At 47.1% G+C, this 21,402-nt stretch overlaps 1 non-coding gene across 1 annotated transcript; it reads left to right on the top strand.

The window, feature by feature from the left end:
• The first annotated feature begins 7,418 nt into the window (after window positions 1–7,418).
• Window positions 7,419–7,490, top strand: TRNAT-GGU (transfer RNA threonine (anticodon GGU)). Its single transcript has one exon. It is a non-coding gene; the product is annotated as a tRNA-Thr (tRNA).
• The last annotated feature ends 13,912 nt before the right edge of the window (window positions 7,491–21,402 follow it).

Genomic DNA, 21,402 nt, shown 5'->3' with positions numbered 1-21,402 from the left:
AGTGTTCTCCTGTTGATAAAAGGTGGCTGTAGTGAGAAGAGAAGACGGTGAGATCATTAGCGATGTCGGTGGCAACCGGGTTGGTTGGATCAGGCCAAATAGCTAGATTTGGTATACTTTTAGAATGCATGGTAGCTACAGCGAGGAGTGGTATCGACAAAACGATGACGAGCTGGTTGGTAATGCAGGTGATGGATGGGGTGATGTTAGATCTATGGCCTAAGTGCCACAGGATCTAAGGACTAAGGTGGTTGTGCCCAAATCTATTTGTGCAGTAACAAACTACAATTGAGGGGCGTCTACTCTACCTCCTATGGATGGCATCAGCAAGCAAAGAAATTAGCATTTGGGGGTTAGTGAATCTGGATCACTTGGATCTGGCCAACGGTTGGGGTAGGGTGATGAAAGAGACAATCATGGATGGAACGCGGATAAGGGCTGCTGCAGGAGCTCTGACTATATTTTAAGATCGTCTTATGATTTTTGCTGTGGCATGGATTGTTAGGCAACAAAAGATCGAAGCTAGTCTTCTAGTGTTTTTGTTTTTAGTTATTGTTCTTTCTCAGTCACGAGACTTGGAATTATTCTTTTAACACTTGGTTGTGCGTGGATATAGAGACTGGATTTCTATCCAATGTCTCAAAAACATACAGATTTTTTGTTTTAGTAAAATAATGAGCGTGACATGATTGATATGCATGGTGAGATGTTTTTTCTTTGCTGTCCATTATTGTCTACTGTATGTTCATCATTTTTAGCAAACAACAGTAGACTTCACAAAAAAGAGTTCTCTTACTGCATAGTAAATGTTACCTGTTTCAGTTGTGGCTCTGTCGGTTGATGTATCCTTTCACTAACACTAACATTAGTTGATCCTCGTACCGCTGCCCTGTTCTTGAATTGTCGGCAAGAGTGCAACCCTGCACAGAAGGATTCAGGAAACCTGTTATTCACAAGTCAGATCATATGAGAATTCAGAACTGATTTAAAATTTGGTTAACTCCTATTTGCCAACTCACCCCCACTCCTCCTCAAACCCAGAGTGGTTTTAGTTATAATCAGCTTCATAGGCACACACATCATCCTCTACCCTCTTCTTCTTCCATTGCACTTTACCTCTAGCCCCTGCCTCTTAATCGACATTGCAAGGTCAAGCTATATGTTGTTCCCGCTGCAGCCGACTGAGGAAGAAGGCGGCCGGCCATGGGAAAGGGCAACCTCTCCCAAGCTGGCCGACTCCTTCGAGCCCTTTTCAGGACACCACGACAAGTTCTTGCAGAAGCACAAGCCAATGGGAACTCAGCAACGATGACCTAACTTCATAGGAGCACTAGCAGCGGTGTTGACTTAAGAGGAGACGAACTGAAAATTTTTGGATTCTAAAATTGGAACAATCAAAAACCTTTTTTCAAAGTTTCATCATGCCGGTATTTATTGGATTTAGTAGCATGACTAAGGAGGTCATGGTTGCGGCGAATAGAGCTACTTGGAAGGCGAGATTGCTATTGCGCGACGCGCGACTGGACACATGTCGCGCACGGAGAGGGAGCAGCGGAGGCGCCGCGAGGGAGAGGAGCGAATTTTTCCTTTTTTTTCGCTTTCTCTTTATTTTCTGTTTCTGTTCTTTTGGTTTTTTTCCTCCGGTTTTTTCGTTTGTTCGGTTTTTTTTTCCTGTTTCTCTTTTGTTCGGTATTTTACAGTTTTTCTAAAGATGTATAAATACCAAGTTTGTATTCGTATGTATACCAAATTTATATTCGTATGTATAGAAAGTTTATATACGCGTATACGAACTTTCTATATGTGTATACAAACTTTCTATACGCGTATACGAAGTTTGTGTACGCGTATACAAAGTTTGTATACGTGTATACCAAGTTTATATACGTGTATACAAAGTTTATATATGCGTATACAAACTTTCTATACGTGATGTATTTTCTATTTTTTTAAATTTTTTAGTGCGTATACAAACTTTCTGTATGTGTGTATATATTTTTTATGCATTGAAATATAATAAAATATATATATATACATATGTATATACTTATATATACACTTGTATATATAGTATATACATACGTATATACATATAATGTATACAGTACGTATGAGAGAGACTATAGGGCGTGACTGACCGCGCGCGCGGAGCCGCGCGGCTGATCGCGTATCAGCACCCCCCCCTGGAAGGTGGCAATCTCGTGGGCTGCACCCATGGCTTTGGTCACAACATCGTCAGCCTAATCAACAAGAGGAGAGGAGAGAGCTGTTGTGATACACTAGTACAGATCCTTCTATCTGTAATGGGCTTTAACATGTCTAGAATTAGCGGATCGTCATAAGGAAGTCATCTCAATCGGGCCGAAAAAGCACCCGATTGAGATATGGTCGCACAGACATGTTAGATTGGTGTAAAACTCAGGCCCGTCACAGATAACACCTATCCGTGACGGGCCATAGTATAGGCTCGATTGAGATACCATTCCATATCTCAATCGGGCCTCAAGTTGGTATCTCAATCGGGCCTCAAGTTGGCGCCCGTCATGTATGACCATCATCCTTGACGGGCGCCAACTTGGGGCCCGACTGAGATAATAACTAGGCCCGTCCCAGTTATAGATGACTCATCCGTGACAGGCTCTATACTAATGTCCGATTGAGATGACTTAATCTCTATCGGGCTTTAACTAATGGCCGTCACCGATGAGTATTTTTCCATGTTTCATATGAAATATTTATATTTGTAAGTTGTCCTGTAGCAAAATAATTAATTGCAGTATAATAATTCATTTTATTAGTTAAAATAATTTTTCGGGTACTAAATAATTTAAAATGGAAAATTTGTCAACAACAAAGTTGTATAACTTATCAATATTTACAACTTTTAGTTTGCTCATTTTTCTACATAACTTTTTTTTGAACAGTTTGAATTTGAATTTGAAAATATGATAACTTCAAAACAATATTTTCAAATACTAAATAATTTTAAATGGAAAAATTGTCAACAACAAAGTTGTGTATAGCTTATCAAGATTTACAACTTTTAGTTTGGTCATTTTTCTATATAACTTTTTTTTAACAGTTTGAATTTAATTTGAAAATATGACAACTTCAAAACAACATTTTCAAATACTAAATGATTTCAACTAAAAAGTCATCAACAACAAAGTTGTATAACTCATCAAGATCTATAACTTCTATTTTTTTCATTCTTCATCCGACAAAGTATTAGTAACATTGTTAATAAAAATTACATATATATATGTGTTATAGTTTATAAAAGCAAATAAGAGATATGTGAATTTTGTGAACAATGTTACTATCACTTTGTTGGATGAACAAAATGACGAAAATAAAAGTTATAGATCTTAATGGGTTATACAACTTTGTTGTTGATGACTTTTTCAGTTGAAATCATTTAGTATTTGAAAATGTTGTTTGAAGTTGTCATATTTTCAAATTCAAATTCAAAATATTCAAAAAATTTTATATAGAAAAATGACTAAAATAAAAGTTGTAAATCTTGATAAGTCATACAAGTTTGTTGTTACATTTTTTCCATTTGAAATCATTTTCTACCCGAAAAATTATTTGAATTTCTTATATTTTAAAATTCAAATTTTGTAGAGTTTAATCAAACTCGGATGGAGAAATGACCAAAATAAAATTGGTAGATCTCAATGAGTTCTACAACTTTTTTTTGACAACTTTTTTATGTGAGTTCATTTAGTATCATAAAATTCAATTCGAAATTCATTTTTGCCTACAAGTCTGATTTACCTCCTCTTCCCTCTCCACCACTTCAAAATTTCGGCAACCTTATCTTCTCTTCTCACTCAGTCCTCTCTCTCTCCATGTTATCTTCTCCTCTTCCTTCTCTCACTCAGGCGGTGGCCGGGCAGTGGTTTGGCGGGGGACGGCGGGAGCAGCGGTTGCAGCAGGGAGGTGTGGCGGCGGTGGGGAGGGTTAGCGACGCCGGCCTCGGGGCAGCCGGATCCGGGGTCGGTGGCCCTGGAGCCGCCGGATCCGACGACGCTTAGCAGCGCGAGGCGACGGCGATGAGCGGATATGGTGGCGCCAGCCTCGGGGCGGCCGAGTCACGACGACGGCGGGGCAGCGCGCAGCGGCGGGTGGGAGCGGATCCGGTGCCGGCGGCGCCCTCCCGCATGACGACGATGGCCCCGGGCGGCGCCGCCATCCCCTCCTCACCGTCCCTCCCCCCCCCCTCCTCACCGCCACGGCGGCAGGGGCGGCTCTGCCGCCTCCGGCTGCCCCGCCCCACGTGGATCTGGCGCCAAGGGTGGCAGGAGCGACCGATCCGATGCCGGCAACGACGGTGGGCAGCGAGGGTGACGGATCCGGTTCGGGCGACGACGGCAGGCGACGGGAGCGACGGATCCGGTGGCAGCGACGACGGCGGGCAGCGGGGGCGATGAATCCGGCGCTAGCGACGGGAGCGGGGGCAGGTGGCGGCGCAAGCGGCTGGCGAGCTTGGGCTGCGGTGCTGCCGCATGCGGCTAGGTTTTTTTTTTTTTTAATTTTATTTTTTTCGCGATTTTTTCTCAACCGTGATGGGCTATAATTTAGGCCCGATTGAGATGAGAGTCATCCGTGATGGGTTATAGTTTAGGCCCGTTTGAGATGAGAGTTATCCGTGATGGGATTTTGTGTTGGCCCAATTGTGATGTGTGTCATCCGTGATGGCCGGATACCTGAGTGAGATACTTTACCACATCAGTGACCTTTGCTCCGTGACGGGGGCTCTACCTGATAGAGATGAGACTTGCCGCCTATTACAGATGACTGAACCCGTGCTAGTGATAGCATCCTCAGTCGTAGTGGAGAAGGTGCTATGCGAGGCAATGGGAAGGGAGAGTCACCATGGTAGAGGCAAAGGCTAGGGTTAGGGCTAAAATTCCACGTCACATACCGTTTCAATTTTAAGCTTCGCAATATGCAATCTCATGTGACTGAACTTTGTTAATTTTTAGATGCCTAAAATCTAGCAAATACAAAACTTAGAAGTCATAAAAAATTACAAAATTATACAAAAATTCAGCCCTTGAGCATGAACTGCCGGAGGTGGGGAACATGCAAGAGGGCGCGCGTGAAGGCGCCACTATGGTAGTATGGTACGCCAACGCCGGGCGGAGGTGGAGGTGGAGGAAGGTGAGGCTGGCGCACCGATGGCACTGCGTCATCGGCTTGAGGGTCGGCTACCCGCACCGAGGAGGCCAGATACAGGTGTAGAGGGCCGAATCAGGCAGCCGTCCCACCACCTCCATGTCGTCACGCTACTTCCATGCAGCCAAGCCCTGAACGCCTCGCTGCCACCGCTGGCGGCGGCTCGGGGACGGCTCACGCCCCGGAGAGGCCAGAGCCGGATGGGAGGGTGCCGGGTCTGTTCAGTGGCATCGCCTCGCCGTCATCGCATTGCCCCGGATCTGGTCGGGGCCGTGGGCTTTGATGCCGTGACCTTGGGGGAAGGGAAGGCCCAGCGGCCACCGTCCTTGCAGCCACGCGGTTTCCGGTGGCCCGCTCGGGCAGTGGCGAGGTAGAGGGGGAGGGAGGCGGGGGTGGTGGCGCGGCAGCTGGGGCCGACTCTGTGTTGCCCTGCCTTAGGAGCAGCCCGGGGGGGGGGGCAGGTGCAGGGATTTAACTAGCATTATTATAACATTATTATGGAGTTCTAGAGAAATCTGACATATTTTTTGTAACCAGCAAGTAGACTGCATTTTCTGTTGAAGCAGCTTCCATTGGTTTGTCGAAGCTTTTTTGAGATGTTTCAGTTCTTAGGTGAGGATAACCAAGGAGGGCGACCATTTTATTCTTGTGCATTTTGTTAATTTTCAAGCTAGTTCATCCTAGCTATCAATTCAAATAAGTGAAGTTAATCTTTTTATGCTTTTGCAAGAAACTTATTTTAGGGGTATTTGGTACATGTGCTGGAAATTTCTCTCTAGGTATTTTATATTTTTGTGATTTTCAAAAAGCACAAAAATGCAATCATGTGTAAATTCAGTTATAAATATAAGCATCTTCTGTTACAAATTTGTGTAACTTTAGTTAAAATCGAATATGTACAACTTCAGGCTGCATGCGCAAATGTAGCCACAATGACGTGCAACTCATAATATAAATATATGCAACTTTTTTATAAATATGTGCTACCTCAGTTATAAACTTGTGCAACTAATTTCTTGATGTTTTTTTTATGTTTGTGCATGCTTTGAAATTTTGATGCATGCATGGTCTTACAAAGTAATTCTGAACTGCCAAGAAGAAAGAGAAACAAACAGCCATGCTTTTACAGGCAAATTGCACCCTTCCCCTATGTTTACTTATGTGCAACATTATCCCTTTTTTTTGTTGTTATTTTCATCAGTTTGCCTTGAGAGGCATGCAGATTACACAAGTGCAGATTGCAAATTTTTTTTTTTGGGGGGGGGGGGTAATTCTGTAGTGACTACCTTTTGTGCAAATCTATGAATATTTTGCTAAGTTTGTACTACCTTACTTTTGAGAATGTAATTTGTCTGATTTTGTGAGTTCTTTTTTGAACTAAACTAATGTTTGTGAATTTCGAAGTCAGGAACTAACAATTGACCCTTATATGCAAATTGCACTCCCCATTTAAAGTAGTTGCCATTTCTCAATAATGTGCAACTTTAGCTACAAATTTGCCCACCAACTTCAGTTATACATCTGTGCAACTATTGAGTTTCTTCTATACATTTGGTTTGGAACACTAGCTAGGGCCATTTCTGTCTTGATGATGCAAAGTAGAACAAGTAGCTGTTTGATGTGAATATGCTACTTCCCGATTTTGGTAACACTTTCTAATAATTTATTAAATTTGACTGCCTTGCCATGCTAACTACTAGTACTTGCTAATCCCAGTTTTTCGAAGCACACACTGATAATGAACCGGAAGTGCATTCATATGAACAAGTTACAGATAAACAAAACAAGGATCCGTCAAAAACAAGTCATCAAATTTATTGGGCAGAAACCCACTTAGCTGAAAATTCATGAATGTTTTGTCAGACAAATGTATCAAACAATACATGATATGACTTATGTTTTTACTCTTCCAATTGCTATGCTATGCCTTTCTTTGAAAACAAAATTAGTGTACACTCTAAATTTTTAATCTGGCCTCCTCTGTTCCTTTTTTTCCCTCCAATATATTAATTTGACTAGCAAACATGCAACTGTGGTACAACAGGTGAAGTCAGTTTTCACGATTGATAAAAACTCAGACAATTCAAACGACAAACCAAAAAAAGACAAATAAAATAAAGTCAGAAATCATATATATATATATATATATATATATATATATATATACATACGTACGTTATGGAGTAGACCTATAATGGGAAATGAAAGTGGCTAATTTTGGAATTGAATAAGAAGCCCTTTTAACTCAGTGGTAGAGTAATGCCATGGTAAGGCATAAGTCATCGGTTCAAATCCGATAAAGGGCTTTTTTTACTTAGTGGTAGAGTAATGCCGTGGTAAGACGTGAGTCAGTGGTTCAAATCCGATACAGTACTTTTCTACTAAATTCATTCACTTTCTTTCTTTTTGAAATTTTCTCTTTTTTTATTGAATTTGATAACTTAGTGCGAGATGCATGCATTTTTAGTTTAAACACTAAGCGAAGCAGGGGGGTGTAAATTGCAACTATTGATGAATAATCATAGTAGAATCAAGGGTACAGAGTCAAAAAGGGGTTCTGACCTAAGGCTATGGATGAATCAGTTCAAAGAATTTACTCTTAACAAATTCTTAGAGTATTTCTGGTAGAATTGGGGAGCATTAGGTATAAATATGATACATAGCCCTTTCTTATTAATAAAAGAATAAGGAACCGCTATCTCATCCCTATTGGTATCGGTTTGGTTGGGCCACTACTGCTAAAACAAACCCCAGTTTGAGGAAGGAACGGTGGGTTCTCAAAATCCAGTATCACCGAGCCTTGTTATTCTCTTGCCCCAACTTATGCGGGGTGCAAATTTATCGATTTGGATCAGTACTATAAGCCTAAGTATTTTATTGATCAGGCGGCACCCAGATTTGAACTGGGGATAAAGGATTTGCAGTCCCCTGCCTTACCGCTTGGCCATGCTTCCAAAAAATACGATCTAAAATCGAGAAAAGAGTAAGTATTCATCCACGTTTCTTACTAAAACTAACTTTCTTTTATCTTAAATCTAATTCTACCTACTTTTTTCCAATCTTTTTCAAAAAATCAATTCATGCTTTTTTTTGATCCAGTTTCGATTATTCTCCTCAAAGGATTCTATCTTAAAACACACGTTGCTAACACTAGAAAACTTCCCTTTTCTTTCTATTGAAATGAAAAAGGAGAAAAGTGGATTTCTAGTCACAAGCTACAAAATAAGAACAAATTGGAACCATTAACTAGAATTCTCTTTTTATTTTGAATTTCGGTATTCTCTCCCGCCTGCCATTTAATGGCATAATAAAAGACAATGGATTTATGCCATATATATATATATATATATATATATATATATATATATATATATATATATATATATATATATATATATATATATATATATATATATATATATATATATATATATATATATATATATATTGTCGACAGGGGATACCCGTAGACCGGATATAGAGGGTATTGGGGTACGCTGGTACGAGGATCTACGTAGTACGACATCAAGCAAACAGGAAACATGGATTATACTGGTTCAGGCCCCTTGATAGGTAATAGCCCTAATCCAGTTGATGTAGGATTATATGACGACAACCACAGATTACAAAGGGAATAGCAGAACTTGATGATACCGACGAGATCATAGTCGAGTTGGTTCAACTAGATCACCCGGCGACTTGGCTCCTGTAGGCTCCGGCTTCGTAGGCTGTGGTGGGTGTGTTGACGGTAAGACTTGATGCCTTAAGCCGTTCCCGGGGGGTCCCTTTTATACCACGGGTCAGTCGATCTCCAAGTAGGACTCGGAGGTGGCAGACCCCACACGGTATAGTAACGACCCAGTTCTATCCGAGTAGGACTCCTTCCATTGGTGAACTCTGTTTCCCTCACGTGATAGGTTTCCTTAACATATACAGGAATTACTCGTATACGCGCAGGTATACCGTATCGGTATACAACATATATCCAAGGGTATAGGGTATACCTTATCCGTAACCCTGACAGTAGCCCCCGACTTCGGCTTAAATGAACTCAATGCGACCGGTTGCGACTTCTAATGTCGGAATCGTTGTCGTTCTCATCTAATCGATCTCGGTGTGAGAACCATAGAGACAAAGAGTTATCGACAACGCCGTTTGAAGTTCAACGGTCATGAGTGAATTTAAATTGAAGTCCAGAAACTGCTGCATGTAACGGACCCAGAATTTTCCGGCGGCAATCTCTCTCTTTTCCTTGGAATGCGCACTGTCAGTAGTGCGTTAATTTAAAGGAGTTTTGGGGATCCCTTTTGAAGTTCGTTTGCCGCAGAACTCACCAGCCCTCACACGCCCTTGGTCTTCTCCGCTCCCGCAGAAAAACCCTAGCTTGTCCATCTCGTTTTGTTCTCCGGCGATCTTCCAACGGCGATGGATCTCGACAAGTCCACCTCCACCACCACGTCCCTGAAGAAGCTGCAGGACGACGATGCCCTCCCTGGTTGTGGAACCATGGAGCGGGAATCAGGAGGTACTGAACCCGAACCCATCTTGGGCCGCATGGTTGCGGTTGAAGATTACATTTCTTGCGGTTTTCTTCCTCCGCCTTCTGAATTTCTTCTTCTCGTCTTGAATTTCTATGGTCTTTCCTTGCTTCATCTCAACCCCAATTCCATCGCGTTCCTCAGTATCTTTTCTTATCTTTGTGAGGCCTACATTGGGGTAGAGCCATTCCTTGATCTTTTTCGCTTTTACTACGAGCTGCGCTGGATGGAATCCAACAGGGTATCTGGATGTGTCGGATTCTGACTTCGGGATGGTCTGAAGTCGCGCTACATCCCCTTCAAGTGCCCTTCCTCTCGCAGTAAATGGTGGGCGAGGTGGTTCTATCTTCAGATAGAAGACTCAGATCCTGTCCTTGTTGTCCCCGAGGAGCAACCAGACAAGATTCTAGAGTGGACTGCCAAACCCACCCTAACTCCCTCCCTCCAGTCTTTCATCGACATTGTCGATGACCTCTGAGTACGAGGGTTGTCGGGGTACGAAGTCGCTGCCGACTTCGTTGGTAGGCGGATCCAACCGCTCCAGGCACGTGCCCACCCAGCCTTTGACTACTCTGGGCCGGAGGACGTGACCCGGATTTCTCCTCGGGGTATTTTCCTTGTGTTCCAATTTTTTTTCTGGATGTGCATGTTTCCCCTGACTTATCGAGTTCTTGTTTTCGATCTACCGGTTTAAACAGCGACACCGTGACCCGCCGCGTCAGCCAGATTACGATCAGCGGTCCTACGACAGCGAGCAACATCCCCGTCCCCCTTTGCGAGAAGGAGCCGGCCGAGCGCGAAGCCGCGATCAACATGAGTGTACTCGATGACTCCTTTACTTCTGTCTTCCCAGGATCGCATCGTGACTTCATATACGCAGGCACTCCCTCTGACGGATGTCATCGGGCCGCTTGCGGATCATCAGGCGGCGGCGTCGCTAAAGGAGGGCGTCGCCAAGGAGGCATCCGACATTGCTTTTGCTACTGCCACGACGAGTGGCAGCAACGTTCCGAAGAGAGGGAGGAAGTTCTCCTCCATGCTTGGGACTCGTCGGAAGGCGCCTGCCCCATTGGTAAGCCTATCTTGTCCTTTAACGTGTAGTCGGAAAATCTTGACCTCACACCATGCTTATCTTACTTAGGCCTCGGACGCGTCTCCCCCGCCTCAGCGACGGCAAAGGCTGGTGACGCTTGGCGAAAAGTAAGTAGATGAATTTGAGGTCTTTTAATTCACAAAACTTTGGTAGCCTGACTTTATGAAAATCACGGAAATCCTTCACTGGGCGGCGCGGGCGAAGGCGGCGCAAGATGGGTTTGGAGCGACCTCTAGTGCGTCTCCTGCAGCGGCCTCGACAGATGTCGTGGTCGTGCCCAGGGACCGGGAGGCGACGCCCAGTGGCCCTGCCGGTGGCCTTGTGCCCACTCGGGGCCCACCCGCTGATGTCCTCACCTTGGGGGAGCTCCAAGCTGAGATGGAGCGCATCCTCTAGGCCGGTGCTCGCGGCATAGGACGCGAGATCGAGGAGGCCAGGGCGGCGGCGGCGGCGTCGGGCGAATGAACGCGCCGACAAGCTAGCGTGTGACCTAGCGGAGGTCCTCGAGGACCTCCAGAAAATGAGGGAGCTGGTGGCCGGCAACGAGAGGCAGCGGCAGGGGCTCGAGCACCGCATGTCGGAGCTCGAGAACAACTTGTCGGAGATCCGTGGCTCACTGCGGGTTACCTACACTGGCCTGCACCAGCTCGCCAGGGAGTGCGGCGTCACGACCACCATCCCGGAGAATCCCGATGAGTTCTCGCTGACGTCCTCGCTCGCAGAACTGGCCACGGCGATGGAGGAGATTCCCTCCAAGCATGCGGCCAGGATCGGGGAAGAGACGTCTAACGGGATCTACACCGGGGCGTGCCACATCCTCGCGTGCGTAAGGTTGACGCACCCTGATCTCGACCTCCGGAGGATCCTGGATCAGGGGGCTGCTAATGACGCGCATAAGGGCGTGATGGAGGAAGTCGGTGACTTGGGGGAGTCTATTCTCCCCCTTTTTCAAGAGTAGGATTTCAGTCCCCTTGTACTCCTTAATCAATCATGCTTGTAAAACTTTCATAGGTTCAAACTACCTTTGTGTATGCAGTCGCCACCTTCGTTTTCTTTAGCATGTTGATTCCTATTACTTTGTTGTCGTTGTAGAGATGTCGATGTCGAGGATGTCCAGCAGCGCGGGCAGCCTGAGACGTCGGTAATCGTTCCGGCACTTGTGCTCGAGCCGTACGTGCCGCAGGACGATGTCGATCAAAGACTATCCATGGGGGCGGACATGGCGATGACGTCCCTAGGTTAGTGCTTTGGTCTTCACATCCTTTACTCTTTTGTTTGGATTGACTTAATTTGTTGTGTTCTCGAGATAGAAGAACAACTTGACTTAGTCATTTCCGTGTTGGGCAGACCTCGAGAGCGCGTTGGCCGATCGAGATCGTCGAATCCAGTACTGAAGGACGAAGTTCGAGGTGGCCGAACTCGAGAGGACTATGGTGGAAGTGAAGAAGGAGCAGGCCGTGGAAGCTCTCCGAGGTCGCGGAGGTGTGGTTCAACTCGTACCTCAAGAGTTGCTGCACGGCGATGGCTGAAATCTACAGGGAGCTCTGAGTACCTCACGGGAATCCCGAGGAGTCGGCGGCCTGATACATCTATGAAAGTGCATTAATCCTCCTAGTGGGTTTTGGTGATTAATGACAAATGTGGTTAAGGGACTAATGAGTTTATTGAGCTACTTTCAAACGCATTAGTCCAAGGTGTGGAAGATGGATGCTTGGAGACCCCCCAAAAGTATAAAATCAAGCGGACCGGAACTCAAAAAGTGCATAGGATAGTTTATTTATTGCAATCGAGTTTTTAGGAAAAACTGTACTATTAAGAGGGATTCTAGGTGATGCTCTGAGATATATCAAGTGCTCTTAGTGTGAACCAAGTGTCAAAGTTTCCCTAGGAGTTATTTTTACAAATACTCCATCTGTCCAAAAACGCATGTCCGGAACTTCCTGTCTTCCAGGTCCGGAAGTTCCGGTCTGATGAAAGAAATTTTCCGAAGTGTTATCCAGAACTTCCTGTCTTCCAGGTCCGGAAGTTCCGGTCTGATGAAAGAAATTTTCCTAAGTGTTATCCGGAAGTTCCTGTCTTCCAGGTCCGGAATTTCCTGTCTAGTTTCTAGTTCAAAATTGAGTAACAGCTAGATGATGTCACCTAGCCGTTATACATACACAGCTCGTTTCCAGCTCGATTCTTGGCTATTCCACTTTCACTTTTCAAACCTAGAGCTGTTGCTAGCTTCTCGCAACTGTTTCTTGCCTTCTCCACTCAATCTAGAGCCTAATTCTTGTGAGAAAGTGAGATTGAGAGTGAGAGAAGAAGATTTGGAGAGGTGTGAAGACTAGGATCTTGGGTGAGCACTTGGAATATCTTGTGGGCTGTCATCTCGGTGCTTATTACTCTTGGAGATGATCTCCTAGACGGTTAGGTGTCGCCCGCGAGAATCCGCTGCATATTGTGGATGTCCCGCGTAAGTTTGTGAAGGATCTCCTCTCCTCCGAAAGGGAACGAGATAAGTTAATGAAGTTCTTGTGCTGAGATTCTAGAGGTTTTCCAAGTAGAGCAACCTACACTTGTGGAAAATTTCTAGAAGTAGTTTGAGTTGGATCTTGGTGGTCACTCAATTCTAGAAGTTTGCCTAGGGGTGTTTGTGGTTGAAGGCTGTGGATTTCCTCTGGGGTTTTTGCACAAGTGAGGCAAGGGGTTAATTGAGATCCAGCTCTTTGGAGCTCCTCAACAGAGAGTAGGATCGCAAGATCCGAACTTCGGGAAAAAAATCGCTCTTGTCTCTTTCTGTGTTGTTTCTGTGGATGATTCTGTGATTTATCTCCTGCTTAGAATACCTGTGCTTCATCTTGTGAAGATTGGCTTAGTCTCCTATTTCAAAATTTGAATTTCATCTCTTATCTGTTACCCAGAAGTTCCTGTCCTAAGAACACCGGAAGTTCCGGGCCTGGCAAGCCGGAAGTTCCGGAGTTCCTTACCAGGAAGTTTCGGGTCTGTTTGAATTTTACCGCTGCGATTTGTTTTTAAGTTTTCAGGGACAGCCTATACACCCCCCCCTCTAGGCTTCATCAGCACGTTCAATCTCATTGTTGAATGGGGCCTGTACACAGCTCGAAGGGGTCGGTAGACGTATCGACGAGGCCCTGAAGCAGGAGTATCGTCGATCAAGCCGCTATGCCGGAGGGCATGTGTCGGCCTGCATCTGAGATCATCGCCTGCAGCTGCACCTCGAGTTCCTCCACGAAGGGTTTTTCATGTTCTCGGAGGACTCCCGCAAAGATAAACAATCTGGCGAAGTCGATGGCGCCGCTCGCCGAGAAGGTCTTTCAGTCCATGGATTGGCGTTGGCCGTCCTGGTAGTCTCTGTATCCTGTAAAAGATATCTCAAGGAGACATGTAATATATTTTGGAATATTTACGAATTGTAAGAAGTACTTGTGAAATAGAAAAGAAATCTATCTAACTAAGTTTTCTTACTCTAGATGTGCTGTGTATGAGTGTTTTCTCACTTCGCGACTTCGATCAGTCACTTGAGTCATACACTGTCCCTAGACCCTAGCCTTGTCCTCGGAGAATCGTTCTCGGAGGATAAGGCTCTTAGACCCTTGACCTGCCTTAGTTGAACAAGCACTGATCCTAGCCCCCAGCCATGAAGTTGGAAAACCCAATTTCTGATTACACGGCTTCGTTAATACGCACGGCGAGAACTCTTACATGACCAGATCTTACATGGTCGTTTGTCTCTACATGATCCGACAAGGCCTTATCCGCTCTGGGTGTCCCTAGCCGAAGTTCCCTCAGGTTCCTCAGAGGCCTTGTCAAGACGACGTAAAGGGACATTAGGATAGGTTTCAACGCTAGGTGTCGTCGTGGTAAGGGATCACATTGACCGTCATCTTTACCTGAAAATAAGCTTTATTGAAGCTGTAAGATGTCTTACAAGTATGGATACTATTGATTTATACATAGAATTTACGTAATTGATCAATGTTCCAAGAATTTGCTAACTCGCGACCATCGCCGTCTACAATCTTGAATGCACCTGGCCGCAAGACTTGCGTGATCGTGTACAGTCCTTCCCACTTGGGTAAGAGCTTGTTACGCCATGCTTGGCTTTGAACCCGTCGGAGGAAGTAGTCGCTGATCGAAAGCGTTCGTGCTCTGATGCGCTTCTCGTGGTATCGGCGAAGGGCCTGTTGGTAGCTGGCTGCTCTGACGACAACTCTTTCTCGATGTTCCTCGAGTAGATTCACATCGTCGTTTCGCTGCTCCTCCTGGTCCTCGTCGGAGTACTTCTGTACTCGTGTACTCTGATGTCGTAGCTCAGTGGGGAGCATGGCCTCTGAGCCGTACACGAGGAAGAATGGTGTCTCCTTGTTGGACGTTGTCGGTGTGGTACGCACGGCCCATAGTACAGAGGGGAGTTCTTCAACCCATTTCCTGTCATGTGACATCAGTTTGTCGTAGACACGGGTCTTGATTCCTTGTAGTACTATGCCGTTTGCCCTCTCGACCTGTCCATTGCTCTGAGGGTGAGAAACCGAGGCGAAGCAGATCTTGACTCCCAGTCCAATACAGTAGTCCTGGAAGTCGGCACTGATGAACTGGGAGCTGTTGTCTGTTATGATGCGGTGAGGCAATCCATATCTGCAGAATATCCCTTTAATGAATTTGATGGCGTTGTCGGCCTTGATTTCCCCCATGGGTGTTGCTTCGATCCACTTGGTGAATTTGTCGATCACCACGAATAGGAACCTATAGCCGCCCTGTGCTCGTGGGAATGGTCCGAGTATGTCGAGCCCCCAGCACGAGAATGGCCAAGTAAGAGGGATAGTTTGGAGCGCTTGCGCTGGTAGCTTTGTGTTTTTACTGTGAAATTGACAGGCTTCACACCGCTGAACCATGTCGCAAGCGTCTTTGAGGGCTGTCGGCCAGAAAAACCCTTGTCGAAAAGCTTTTTCGACCAATGTGCGACCGGAGGCGTGTGACCCACAGATCCTTTCGTGTATGTCGAGGAGGAGATGTTTGCCATCGTTGGACGAGACGCATTTGAGAAGTAGCCCGTTTGGCGCCTTCTTGTATAGATCGTTGCCAATCATACAATAGATTTTGGCTTGACGGGTTATTTTCTCGGCTTCTGCATCGTCCTCGGGCAACTCGTCGCTAGTTATGAATTTAATGAGTGGGATCCTCCAGTCATTTGTGGTCTCGATGTCGGCCGGCGTGTTCTGCCTCTGTAGCCCCCGAGCTGATGTCGGGGGCGACTGTGCTATCTTCGTCGTTTGCCTCTTTTACCGATGGCTTTGTCAGGACGTCTAGGAAGGTGCCGGGTTCGAGTGGCTCCCGTCTGGATGCGCGGCCGTGCTAGGTCGTCCGGTTCGATGTTGTCCTTGCGGTATACGTGTCGGACCTCGATTCCATCAAACCTTTTCTCCAGCTTCCTGACTTCTGCGAGGTACTTGGATAACTCGGGACTAGAGCACTTCTAGTCTTTGTGCACGTGGTTTGGGAATAGTTCGGAGTCCCCTTTCACGATCAATCGCTTGACTCCAAGTGCGGCTGCTGCTCTTATCCCAGCAAGTAGTCCTTCGTACTCGGCTGTATTGTTGGTCGCCCTGAAGTCGAGGTGAATTGCATGCTTGAACTGATCTCCCGAAGGTGATGTCAAGATGAACCCTACTCCTGCTCCTTGGTTGTTGAGTGCGCCGTCGAATGCCATTGTCCATGTTTCGCTGTCGGTTTGACCGTCCGACCTGTTTTCAGGCATAGTCCAGTCAGCTACGAAATCGGCGAGGACCTGGGACTTGATGGTTGTTCGTGGCACAAAGTGGACATCAAACTAGCTTAGCTAGACTACCCATTTCGCGATGCGGCCAACAACGTCTCTGTTTCTTACGACTTCACCAAGAGGGAAGGAGGAAACAACTGTGACCCTGTGGGCTTGGAAGTAGTGGCGTAGCTTTCTTGATGTCATGATTACTGCATAGAGCAGCTTTTTGATCTGTGGGTATCTTGTCTTCGTGTCGTGGAGAGCTTCACTGATGTAGTAGACTGGTCTTTGCACCTTATCTCTCTCGACAACAATGACAGTACTCACAGAATATGGCGTGGCGGCAACATAGAGGAATAATTCTTCATTAGATTAGGGGGCAACAAGTACAGGGGGATATGACAGGTAGCGCTTGAGTGCGATGAACGCCTCTTCGGCTTCCTGTGTCTATACAAATTTGTCTTGTTTCTTCAGTAGAGCGAAGAAAGGTTGTCCACGCTCTCCCATCCTAGTGATGAACCTGCTCAGTGCCACCATGCATCCAGTTAGCTTCTGGACTTCCTTGACTCTTGTGGGCGACTTCATATTTTCGATTGCCTTGATCTTCTCGGGGTTTTGTTCGATCCCTCTTCCAAAAACGAGGAACCCGAGTAGCTTGCCCGATGGTACTACAAACGTGCACTTCTCTGGATTGAGCATGAGGCGATATCGTCGGAGGTTGTCGAACGTTTCCCGGAGATCGTCAATCAATGAGTCGCTTGTCTTGGCCTTGACAACAATGTCATCGACGTAGGCCTCGACATTGTTCCCAAGCTGATCGTTAAGTGCCCCTTGGACCGTGCGTTGGAAAGTGTTTCCTGCGGTTATCAGTCCAAACGGCATCTTAACGTAACAGTTACACCGAACAGCGTGATGAATGCTATCTTCTCCTCGTCCTCTTTCGCCATGCTGATCTGGTGGTAGCCGGAGTAGGCGTCAAGAACGCTCAACAACTCACAACCAGCTGTTGAGTCCACCAATTGGTCTATTCGAGGAAGAGGGAAGTGATCCTTGGGACACGCCTTGTTGAGGTCGGTGAAGTCGACACACATCCTCCACTTCCCGTTAGCCTTCCGCACCATGACTGGATTGGCTAGCCACTCTGGATGGAGTACTTCTCTGATGAAACCAGCTTTGAGAAGCTTATCGAGCTCTTCTCGTATGGCTTGTTTCCGGTCTGGTGCAAATCACCGCAGTTTTTGTTTTACTGGCTTGGCATCGGGTCGCACCATGAGTTTGTGCTCAATCACCTCCCTAGGGACCCCTGGCATGTCGAACGGCTGCCAAGCGAACACATCTGCATTGTCGCGGAGGAAGGTGATGAGCGCGAGTTCCTATTTCTCATTCAGTGATGCCCCGATCTTGACGGTCTTGTCGGGGTTGGCACTGGAAAGCGGAACGATCTTAATTGAGCCGTCTGGCTTCGGCGTTATGTTTGTTTTGCTCACTTTCTTGGGTGGCTCAGCTGTGGCGGGTGGGTTGGGCGTGTTCTCGACCATGTCGAGGCTCCGCTTGTCGCGCTGCATTGCCAGCTTTGATACGCCCGGGCATCTTGAGCACTTGATACGCGTAGTAAGATGCGGCCATAAACTTCGCGAGTGCCGTCCTCCCGATGATGGCGTTATATGCTGTGTCAAACTCAGCAACATCAAAGGTGATCTGCTCTGTTCGGAAGTTGTTTGCTTGGCCGAAAGTCACAGGAAGTGTGATCTTGCCCAATGGCTTGGACGACGACTGAGGGATAATTCCATGGAAGGGTTGATCAGTGGGCGTCAACTCGCTTCGTAGGATCCCCATCGCGTCCAAGGTGTTGGCGAAGAGTAGGTTGATGGAGTTGCCGCCGTCGATGAGAACCCGTGCAACTTTGATATTCCGGATAGTGGGCTCGACCACGATCGGATATCGCCCTGGGGTGACAACAGTCTTGGGGTGGTCTGCTTCTGAGAATTCGATTTTCTGTTCTGACCACTTCATCTTGGGTGCAGCCCCCTTCCATGTCGAACAAACTTCACGCTCCACTGTCTTGTACTCTCGCTTTGAGGAGTACGCCGTGGAACCTCCGAAGATGTATGAGACATGGAGATCAGAGTTTGGGTATGCCAAGTCCGAGTCCTGAGTAGCTGCTTCAGTGGCCTTCTCGACTACACGTACTCGCTTGCCTTTCTCCAATGCCAGTTGCTTCGCGAGCGACTTTTTGAAGACGAAGCAATCCTCCAGAGAGTGCATGTCCGACTTGTGTATAGGGCACCATATTTTCTTCGTGTCGTTGCCTTGTGGGCTGGGTGCTCGGGCGAGTCCGCGTACTCTGCTGCGAGCACTTCCGTTTGAGTTTTCCTTTTCCCACTCTTGTGACTTTTCTTCTTACTTGACTCAGGTGCGTCCTTGGCTAGTTTCTTATCTCCCGTCGTCTTTGGCTTGTCGTTCTTGCGTCTCAATGCGTCGTTCGCGTGAGCACATCGATCGACAATCTCGAATAGTTTTCGAGCAGTCGTGATCCGCCTTGTCGCCAACTCCTGGGTGGTGTAGCGATCTCTGACACCAGTCTTGAAAGCGCGGATCACAGAAGCGTCGGTGATTTCGGGGATCGTATTTCTGCACTCATTAAAGCGCCGAACGTAGTCCCTCAATGATTCGCCCGGATTCTGTGTCAACACATGTAGGTCGTCTTCGATCGCGTGGCGCTTGTAAGTTCCTTGGAAGTTAGCGACGAACTGCTGCCACAGATCTGCCCATGAAGAAATCGAGTATGGTGGGAGGTGAACTAGCCATGAACGTGCAGATCCTTTCAACGCCGCCGGCAAATAATTCACCAACATGTTATCGTTTGCTCCGGCAGCGTAGAGTACTTTGGAATAGACCTGAAGGAATTCTTCTGGGTCGGTGCTCCGATCGTACTTCTCTATTGCTCCTGGTCGGAATCTCTTAGGCCATCAGACATCACGTAGGGCACGACTGAAAGCTCTACACCCGCCGCCGGGGGCGGTGGGTTGTCGGCGATCGTATGTCCTCCGTGGATGTCTATCTGATGACGAGCATGATGAGGATGATGACGATGACGATGAGTGACTTGGTTCCGGGGTACGATTACGAGGATGACGTACGGGTTCTCGAGAATCCTGTCGTCGCCCACCGTTGTTGTCCCGGCGCCGATCCCCATCATCATCATCATTATGGCGGTGTCCTCCACCAGTATCGCCCAACATCCACTGTTCGCGATGTTTGCGATCGTGGCGGTTGTGGCGGTTATCACAGTCTTGGTTTTCGCTCGGGTGTCCTCCTCGCTCTTCGTTCTCGCGACGTCGCGAGGAGTCATGATGTCAGGAATGGTTTTCGTTGTCACGAGCGTGTCGTGCTTCTCGGCGGCCATTCAGATGGTCACGGAGATCGCTGGTGCCGCGAGGTGGAAGGGTGGCTTGACGAGGTGACGCCCGCTGCTCAGGTAGTTCGCCATTAGCGTCGCCGGTTGGCGGTTGTTCTGGCGGTACCCTGGCAGCGGCCTCCTCGAACGCGTTGCTGAGGTTGGCCACCGATTCCCATAGTCGTTCTATCCACTGTGCGAGATCATCGTTCAGAACGGGATCATAAGGGGTCTCCCTCAGTATTGCGTCGATGGCCCTGATGTGCTGGGCCGGTGTAACCACTTGATCCTCCACTTCTGCGTTAGCGCGCGCAGACGTACTGATCCCATCGATAGTGAACACATCGCGTGGTGTACTCGTTGACGACGAGGCCTGGTCTTCGAGCAAGTGTAGAATTGACGGCTCGTAGGGATCGATGTCGATTACCCCAACGAATCGATCTGAGATAATTGTCGCTCCTCGTTCCTTGTTTGTATCTCTAAGAGAGATTTGTGACTGCTGGACCTTAGGAGGTGACGTCTTCATGGCGCTGAGAAGAACTTTGTAGCTTGAGAGGTCGTGATTCTTTGTCTTGTGAATAGGACAATAGACATCACGGGTTGGAGAAGTACGTTGGATTCCACGCTCTTTGCAGGCACGGATCTCAGCTTGTACGTCGAGAAAAACCCAACAAGCTTGCAAGGTATGTTTCCTTGTTTTGTGGATAGGACACCGGGACCTCGTCGCTTCGGAAGTTGTCCTTGTCGGCTCGTGATTCACGTCGGAAGGACAAGATTTGGCCGCACTAGGATCCTTCTCGGGCTCAGATGTCGTTGATGTTCCGTTCTCCACTTCTGCAGGAGGATCCTTCGACATGGAGTCATCCAGGGTTGTAACCATGACGTTCTCGCTTCTGGTCATTGATGGACCAGTAGAGATCGGCACCGTGGTGTAAACCGGGAAGACGATTTCGCCGACTTGAGTCCACACCAGCATTGTCGAGGTAGAAACTCCTTGGTTGATGCCGGGGTTGACGCTGTTGTCGACGAAGCTTGATGACATAGTAGTAGAACCTTGAGCACCAAGTGCCCCTACCTGGCGCGCCACTGTCGACGGGGGATACCCGTAGACCGGATATAGAGGGTATTGGGGTACGCTGGTACGAGGATCTACGTAGTACGACATCAAGCAAACAGGAAACAGGGATTATACTGGTTCAGGCCCCTTGATAGGTAATAGCTCTAATCCAGTTGATATGGGATTATATGACGACAACCACAGATTACAAAGGGAATAGCAGAACTTGATGATACCGACGAGACCGTAGTCGAGTTGGTTCGACTAGATCACCCAGCGACTTGGCTCCTGTAGGCTCCGGCTTCGTAGGTTGTGGTGGGTGTGTTGACGGTAAGACTCGATGCCTTAATCCCTTCCCGGGGGGTCCCT

This window comes from Oryza sativa, chromosome 4, assembly GCF_034140825.1.
Source record: "Oryza sativa Japonica Group chromosome 4, ASM3414082v1".
In the NCBI taxonomy this organism is placed as follows: Eukaryota; Viridiplantae; Streptophyta; class Magnoliopsida; order Poales; family Poaceae; genus Oryza; species Oryza sativa.
Note: the sequence above shows the minus strand (reverse complement) of the source record. Positions and strands in the feature narration are given on the sequence as shown.